This window comes from Sciurus carolinensis, chromosome 10, assembly GCF_902686445.1.
Source record: "Sciurus carolinensis chromosome 10, mSciCar1.2, whole genome shotgun sequence".
Taxonomy (NCBI): domain Eukaryota; kingdom Metazoa; phylum Chordata; class Mammalia; order Rodentia; family Sciuridae; genus Sciurus; species Sciurus carolinensis.
The window spans coordinates 30,649,413-30,655,887 of record NC_062222.1 but is presented as its reverse complement, the minus strand read 5'-3'; the positions used below and the strand labels follow the sequence as shown (position 1 = coordinate 30,655,887).

At 40.2% G+C, this 6,475-nt stretch overlaps 1 pseudogene; it reads left to right on the top strand.

The window, feature by feature from the left end:
• Nucleotides 1–284: 284 nt before the first annotated feature.
• On the top strand, nt 285–785 carry LOC124994160 (ubiquitin-conjugating enzyme E2 variant 1-like; annotated as a pseudogene).
• The last annotated feature ends 5,690 nt before the right edge of the window (nt 786–6,475 follow it).

Sequence of the window (6,475 nt, the reverse complement as noted above, 5' to 3'; positions counted from 1 at the left end):
CATGTAGCAATTCTTAAGTACCCATAAATAGAAATTACTTTCAGAGATGGAGTGATTAAAAATCGTTGCTATATATTTCAAGAGTCCTCATGAATGTTCAAAAATATTCCAAACAAAATAGAAGCATTGTTTTATTATTATCTAGACCCATATGACAACTTTATTTTCTTGAGAAACAAGGAAAGCAGATCTTTTTAAAAGAAGGAAGACATATAATAGTGTTCAGTAGATGTCAAGACATAATAATTCTACAAAGGTAAAAAGCCACAAAGGAGCAACGCAAGATGGCAGCCACCACGGGCTCGGGAGTAAGAGTCCCTTGCAATTTATGTCTGTTGGGAGAATTCAAAGAAGGCCAGAAAGGAGTAGGAGATGGCACAGTTAGCTGGGGTCTAGAAGATGACAAAGACATGACACTTACAGATGGACAGGGATGATAATTGGGCCTCCAAGAAACAATTTATGAAAACCGAATATACAGCCTTAAAATAGAATGTGGACCTAAATACCCAGAAGCACCCCCCATTGTAAGATTTGTAACAAAAATTAATATGAATGGAGTTAATAGTTCTAATGGAGTGGTGGACCCACGGGCCATATCAGTGCTAGCAAAATGGCAGAGTTCGTTAGGGCATCAAGGTCGTTCTGCAAGAGCTGCAGTGCCTGATGGTGTCTAAAGAAAACGTGAAACTCCTCAGCCGCCGGAAGGACAGTGCTACCAGCAATTAATCAAAAGAAAACCACAGCCCCAATTCGATTTAAGCAGTCTTCATTTTCCACTGTAGTAAATTTTCTAGATACATCTTGTAGACCTCAGAGTACTGGAAAGGAAGCTTCCATTCAAAGGCAGTTTATCTTAAGATACTGTAAATGATACTAATTTTTTGTCCATTTGAAATATATAAGTTTGCTATAACAAATCCTCCTGTCAAGTGTAACCACTGTCCATGTAGTTGAATTTCTGGGATCAAGTCTATTTAAACCGATTCCCATCCTGACCGGTGGGCACATCTAACTCAACTGTGAAAAGACACATCACACAACCACCTTGCTGCTGACGACGTGGCTGGGGGCTCTGCCTTCTCCCTCCCCTGCCTCTGCCCACCCTGGGACAGCTCCCCGAGAGGCCTGCTAGAGCAGAGCAAAGGTGGCAGGTGGCACCTGGGGACTGCACTGGGCAGGCTGCTTTGCCTCACCTGGTCACCTTTAAGTCTTAAACGCTCCCCTTCCAAGCCATGGTCCCCCGCTCTCCGCTTCCATCCTTGGCCGAAGCATAGATTGTAACCCCCCCGTCCCCTTTGAAAATGGCCTTTGCGAGGAATTCAAGGCTCCCTCCCCCACCTGATCGAGGGGTGCTGCTTTCCCTCCTCCTCAACCCCCTGTCCACAGGCACCACCCGCACTCTCCTCCACCATCCTGGCCTTGGCCAGAGCCTCAGGTCAGCTCGGAAAGCCCTTGACCTCCCTCCTCCACTCGTGGAACCACCACCATCCCCTCTCCACCAGCCTGGGCAACCAGCTGTGGCTCCTGGGCCTGCGCTCTGCTGCCACCCTCCGCTGATGCGTCTGGCCCAGGTCCTAAGGTGGACAGGGCAGCCACCAGGGTTTCCCAGACCTGCCAGCCCTCGTAGTCTCTGCTGGCTAGACCTGCAGAAAGGCCACTTGAAGACACTCCTGAGCACACAGGGTCCCCCTGGATTTTTTCCTTCTCCGGTAATGACTTGGCTTGCAGACAGTGAAGAGGGGTGACCAGGGCTCCTGTCGGGGTCCCCTGCCATCCACGTGGGTCCAGTGTGGAATCTGACACCTGGAACCAGAGAAACCTGGAACCAGCGCACACGCTGGTTTTGGTGCCGCTGCTTCCCAGGTGCTCAGCAGGGACTGAGTAGGGACCAGTGTGCACAGCAGGCCTTGGAGTCTGTGGGCCTGGCTTCCTGGCACGTTGCTGCGTCTCCTACTTCCCGATCAGGACCACTAAATGCTGAAATGCGATGCATAACGAAATAAAGGCAATTCATGGTATTCTGAAAGGTTTTTTTTTTTTTTTTTTTTTCTCCTTTGTGTAAAACCACCTTTTGAAGCGGCAACTATCAAGTCTGAAAAGCTATTGATGTTCCCATTAATCTATTTCTGGGGGAAACCTTAGTTCTAAGGATTTAACATCCTGTAAGTAAAGTTTAACATAACAGTATTCCATAAGCAGCCTTTTTATTGTCAGACCATTGCCTGATTTTAATATAATAAAAGTGTGCATTAATATTTAAAAAAAGCCACAAAGGAAAAAGTTATCCTGTTGTTTATGCATTTGGAAAGAAGTGATACAGGTATCACTGTGATGGGCTGACAGATCTGACTCCATGAGAATGTTATAGGCCAGATTCTAAGGGAAATGACTAAACAGACTCCATTTTGCTCTGAGATTCCATGTTATGTAGGAAATAAGCTTCTCCCATGGGAACACCCCGCCTCTGTGCCCATCATCAGTTACTTGGTGTGACATGTTTAATAATATACAATGGCAACTCCTATGCAGTAAAGAATCACTCTCTTTTGATTCCTATTGCTCCTAAACAATGTACCATGTGAAGAGTGATTGTGTGGATGTTAGTAGCCATTCTTTAGTTTGTACCTAGGTAAGGGTCATTTTGACCCACTTCCCCCTCTGTCGATGATCTCATGATGTTAATATGTAATTTCGAATCATAGCAACAGACACTTATGATAATGTGATTTTTGGTCTAAGAACCCCTACAACCCTGTGGTCGGGGCTGTTCTCCCAATAGCCATTTTTTGGGGTATTATGTGAGACAGTCAGCCGGCCGGCTTAATAAAGACTCTCAAATTTGGACTTCTCAGTGGTGATTGGTCTGTTCTTAAGTTGCACCCCATAAAAATCATGTATGGAAATACAGAAACAACTAGACTGGAATTCTCATAAGCACACACCTTTCAGAGCTGAACTCAGATGCTTTCAGACTTCAGGAAAAAAGAATCCTAAAGAGCTTAACATGAGAGAAACAGCCACTGCTATTTTCCCACATCAGAGGGACTATTACTAGCATATCATGGTAAAAAGATCAAAGCTATTTCGTGCCAGTTGGGTCTGTACTTGAGGGTGGGTACAGGAGGTAGAGCAGAAATTGTAAGACAATCCTACTCTCCTTTTAGGGCATAATTATTTTAAGAGCAGGATAAGTAAATCAACAAACCAAGATGTAAGATACTTGCCTATCATCTCAGCAAAGAACCATAAAGTATAGCCAAACATAATTATATTTTATTTTTTAAAAAATGGAGAGATGTATTCTGCATAATATCTCAAGTAGCTAGGATTGCAGTCACTAAAATTTTAAGTTATATATCACATGCATTTCAGATTAATAATATTCAAAGAATCTCAATCAAGTTATAGTAGTTATTGATGAGAAATATGCAAATTACCTGTAAGTTCTATTAGAGGTAAAACTTTAGGCACAACTGGACTCTGAATTACTATCTGATCCCCAAAGAAACTACTGTCTAGGGTTTCTCATTTGAATATTTAGCATTCTTACATTTATTTGTAGCTTTTAATATACATATAAAAGAGGTTTTGAGATCTTGCAAATAAGAATGAATTTTTCTTGTTTGGGTGACCACAAGGATTAGCACCTGAAAATAACAGAAGCACAAATTTGGTATACACCGACAAATGAGAAATCCTGACATTTTCAATATCAGTAGCTATAAGTTGTACTTATAATTGCAAGTTTATTATATTTAATTTTTAAATGTTGATGGCAGGTAAGCTATGTGCACTCTCTGAATTGGTTACTGCAAAGCATTTTTTAAAATCAAATAAATGAACAGTTGCCTTCTTTTCAGCTACAAGTGACTGCAAATGTGAGTCACATACTTATAAAAAAAAAAAACTGAGATCAGTTGTGTTAGAAAAATATCAACAAATTTGTGGAATCAAAGTGGGGATCACTTACGTAGTAGTTTGAATAATGGTTACCCAGAAGTATCAAGTACTAATTTCTGACTATGGATCTTTCCTTCCTTCTAAGGACAAAAAGGTTTTGCAAATGTGACTTAAATTAAGGATCTTGGTGTGGGGAGATTATCATGGGTTAAGGGCGTGGGTCCTTAAAAAAATCTGAGTGAGGTTATATAGGTGAAGCCCAGTAGCGAGGTATTTGCAGACTCTGGCCTTAAAGGACAAGGAGATGTTGCCTGCATGAACCAAGAGGTGCTTAGAGCCATCGGAAGTTGAAAGAAGCAAGGAACTTCTTCTCCTCTAGAACCTCCAGTGGATGTATGGTTCTAATTACACCTCAATTTCATGGCTCAGCTTTCCAAAACGTCGAGAGGATCAATTTTTATTGTTGAAGCCACCATGTTTATGATTACCTCTTACAGCAGTCACAGAAACTAATATAACCTTTCAGCAAGCAAGTGAGGGAAACTGAAAATTCACAGCAGAGGCACATTGGAAGTGACGTTGAAAGAGTAATCTAGTATCTTTATATGGAAATGGAGGTTGAGGGGAGACTGTTGCAGACAGTCAATACTGTGAAAAAAGCTGAATCACAGTGAAATCCCATGCCATCACTCTTAATTCTAGGAAAATGGAGTTGATAGAGAAGTTGAAACCAAAGACAAATTCTTCGCAGTTAGTGATGGGAAGCTACTGAGCTGCAAATCTCACATTTAATGGCACACTTCTGTGTGCTGATAGAGTTTAGGACATGCTAACACCAAAATAAGCTGCCTTGGCATACTGGATATTTTAAGTTGAAGGAACTTGGAAAAAATAGCAGAAACAAGTTCTCTCTGTCCTTTCCCAGCTCTTCTCTAAAGTTTCCCCTGAAAGAAGTCAAAACACCTGTATGTGAGAGGTGTTCTCCCTCTCCCTGGAGGAAAAGAATGTCCTTCTCTCTGATGACCAAGGAGACAATCTTGAATGAACAGATCTTACTAAATGTTCTCCAGTTTACTATATTTAGCTCACACCCCCCTAACCCTGTCGTATTTTCCTATAATTCTTCATCAAACCTACTATAAAAGTCACTCTTGGATTAACTTTGGGCTTTCATTTTCTTAGGAAGGCTTTATAGCACACAAAACTTATGCCAATTTGTATGTTTTCCTCCTGTTTTTTTTGCCTGTGTTATAGGGACCTTAGGTATGAACTTAGAAAGGTATTAAAAAAATATAGCTTAACAATCCCCTACAGTGTCAAGCACTGTTCTAAATAAACTGAAGTATTAGTTTATAGGAAAGTCATACTGTAGTTTGGATCTTAAGTATCCCTCTAGGTTCATGTGGTAAAGGCTTTACCCCTAGTATGGCAATATTAGGAAGCAAAAGAATCTTTAAGAGGCAGGACCTAGTGAGGTGTGTCCTTGAAGACAACAGTGAGACTCCTATCTCTCTCTTTTGCTTCCTGGGTATGAGGTCAGCTGTCTTGCTGTGCCGTATTCTCTCTCCCATAATGTGCTACCTTGGCATAGGCCTGAAGCAAAGGTGCCAATCAATTATGGACTGGAACCTCTGAAATATGAACCAAAATGAATCTTCTCTTTTGATAAGCTAATTATCTCAGGTGTTTGTTATAATAACAAAACACTTAACACTAACTGCAGAATCCCTAGTATTATCTATACTGACAGCCAAAGAAACTGAGGCAGAGAAATATTCAGACTAACTTCACCAAGGTGACATAGTTAATACACGAGAGATGAGAGAGACTGCAGTTTCTCCAGCATCATATATCACTGTCTATCTTTGCCAAGTAACTTGACTTGGTTTTAATAATTTGAAGGTAATAATGAGGATTAGGACAAAAGTGATCTATTTGTTTTAGGGATGTATTCTAATGACTCTTATTCTACTTTCAATTTAATGTTCCTTTTATCTATTAGGTCAATTAAAATAAAAATGAGCTGTTTTCTTTCTAAAATCAAGCAATCCCAATTTTTACTCGTAAAAATTCATGTATTCTCCATCTAAAAAGCAAACTACATAGTGAAAATAAAATTTACATTTAGAGAATACTTTGTGAACCTGAAATTGGGGATATGGAAGCACAATTGTATCAAACTGATAAAAATAAATGCACAAACCTTTAATGTATAAGGGATGGTTGTTAAGTAAACTGAAATGCTTCCAATAGGCCGTGCTAAACACACAACAACAAATTATTACTGACAAAAGTTCCTTTGTTTATAGGCTATGGAAGGTGGCATGATATAGAGACCTGAGCACAGACTTTAGAGTCAAATTCTACTACTGCTGTGTGATATTCACTGAAACCTCTTCTAATCTCAATCTAAATTTCTTCACCTACAATGGGAGCAGTGATACCTTCTTCATATAGTTTTGAGAAGATTAAGTTCAACAAAATTTTAAAAATTCTTAATTCAGTACTAATATAATAATTTTTCCACTCTTTTGCAGAACATTGTTTCTGACAGTAATGTTGTATGCATTAC